We start from the raw sequence: 2366 nt of genomic DNA on the forward strand, positions 1-2366 counted from the left end.
CTTTCCCTCTCCCCGAAAGTTTTTTACCGCCGCATTCCCCCCTTTACCTTCTCGATCCCTAAGCATTTCTGTCCCTCTTTTCTCACAATCTCTCGCTCACCGAAGCCGCGCAGGAGCAGCAGCAGCCGGGAAGAGCGATCGCAGGGTGACAGCGATGGAGGCCAGGACGGAAGCGGATGGCTAAATAACAGGTGGACTAACCTGCAAAGGAGATATCTTGACTTCATATCTCCGCTCTTCCATGAGGTATGAAGAAGACCAAGACCCTGTGAGTGATCTGCTTCGAAACCCTACTCCTGTTCCATTCATTACATATGGCTTGGTCTTTGGATTTACCCTTCTGGATTTTGCACACTTTTTCAAGAGATCAGCAGGTTGTGGACTTTAAGAAAGTGGATGCCCATGTTCACTAGTTCAAAGGCAGCAGTGCCAGGCTTTCGTTCTTTGTTTTCTTCCTCCTTGTTCATTTTAAAAGCAGATATGCTTTAGATCCTCAAGATTTGGCTTTTGCTCATGGAAACTAGCTAGTAACAAGATGATATTTGCAGCTGATTCAAAATCCCTTTTTTTCCTTTGCCTTGCAGCATTGGTGCCCAAAGGGTTAAAAGTGTCTACATGGCCTTCAGCAATTACTGCGAGGAAATGGACCACGAAGGGTTAGTTTGTCTTCATGGTCACTCAATTTGAATCATCTAGTGACTTGCTGTCAAAAAATTTGTTTGTGTAGATGCCTCACATGTCTCCAGCAACTTAAGAAGGAGTATTTTCTGGTGAAGAACAAGTTGGAAACTTTATTTAAGGTAATGATCATGTAGCTTTGGTTGGAGGCATTCTTGGTAATGCCATGAATCTTATACTAAAATTTTGTATGGTAGCTGGAGCAGCAGATTGTGGCTGCTGGTGGATCAATCCCCATGATGTGGTAGTTCTACTTGCTGAGTGTCTTGTTAAGAGGTGGTGGTAGGAAGTGATGTTCAGGTTCTTTGTTCCTTACCATATGCTATGTGCTTTCTTTGTTGTTCTCCTGTTTCACTTGTCCCACTCATGGGAAAAACATCAGACATCTCCTTTTAGTAGTGGATTTAAAGGATGCTAATTAATGTTGTTTATCTCCCTTCATGATGTAAATTGACTCTGCATGCACCATTTTATGGCAAAAGCTCCATTTTTTGTAATGATGTGGTTGGTAAGACTTGTTTATCTTGTGTGCTTTTTGAATGATCTGGAGGTTTTCATGATAATTCAATTATGGCCAGACACTACACAAGTAAATGAGATAGAACTGACTGCTGTCCTTTCATTTGTGATCACATGCCTCTCTATTCATATACAAGTTCTAAAGTAGACACTTTCCTAGAGCTTTTGCAATATGTTTTTTTTCCTACTACACTTTAGTTTAAAAACTTATGTTTTACTTATTTGTATAATAGGAATTTAATATCAATCATTAAAACATCACATATCAAAAAATATCACTACTTATGATATATCAATGGATTATAATCAATTTACTCATCCAGTTAATTGATACCGAGAACATAATTTAAATCAATTGGATCATATTTGGCATATATCAATTTTTTCTCCATTTATTTTATTTTTCATAATTTAATTTTGAATTGATACCTATGGTTCTAGGTTAGTAAGCACATCCTTGTGTTGACTTTAGAGATTGAAGGTTGATGTAATTAGCATGTTTTTCTGGTGCTATAATTCAATGATATAATTTATTCTTCCAATGCGAGTAAACATTGTCAGATTCCTTTATACTCCTTTATGTATCAGATTTCTTATGATTATTTCTAATTGCCTTGTCATTTTTCTGGTCGTAGAGATCGAGCGGATCGAAGAAATACTTGCAATGCCGAATGGAAAGGTTAGTTTGCATCTAGTTTAGCTTTTTCCCTCTTAATGGAACATTCTTGAGATAGAAATGAGTGCAAAATAAGTCTGTTAATATCTTAATTGTCTCGGAAGAAGTCAATTGTGTCACTTGTGCTGGGCTACTGTATAATTTGAATACTTAATTCTATATTTTCCCCTCTGCTTGACATTATAATTGTTTCTCTTTGAAAGTGCCCTTAATCTTAGTCCTTCATCTCCTATTGACTTTATTCACAGATTATTAGTCTTGATGCAGCTCATACCTCTTGGGTGCTTGACAGATAAGTAGATTAGAAATCTTTATTTTCTTAAACACACTAATAGTTTTATTTTGTTTCCAGAAACTTGATGGTGAAACAAGACCTATCAGAGCTTAGTTTCTGCAATGATACAACATATTTATCTGAGAATCCCTTATCCCTCCTTTGAGATAATAATTGTTGATTAAGAATCACCCACTAGTGGGAATTACATGAAGCCCT

The 2366-nt window shown here is 37.2% G+C and overlaps 1 pseudogene; it reads left to right on the forward strand.

Annotated features, from left to right (window-relative positions):
• Nucleotides 1–314: 314 nt before the first annotated feature.
• Nucleotides 315–1054, forward strand: LOC121972397 (annotated as a pseudogene).
• Nucleotides 1055–2366: the final 1312 nt, after the last annotated feature.

Source organism: Zingiber officinale, chromosome 4A, assembly GCF_018446385.1.
Source record: "Zingiber officinale cultivar Zhangliang chromosome 4A, Zo_v1.1, whole genome shotgun sequence".
In the NCBI taxonomy this organism is placed as follows: domain Eukaryota; kingdom Viridiplantae; phylum Streptophyta; class Magnoliopsida; order Zingiberales; family Zingiberaceae; genus Zingiber; species Zingiber officinale.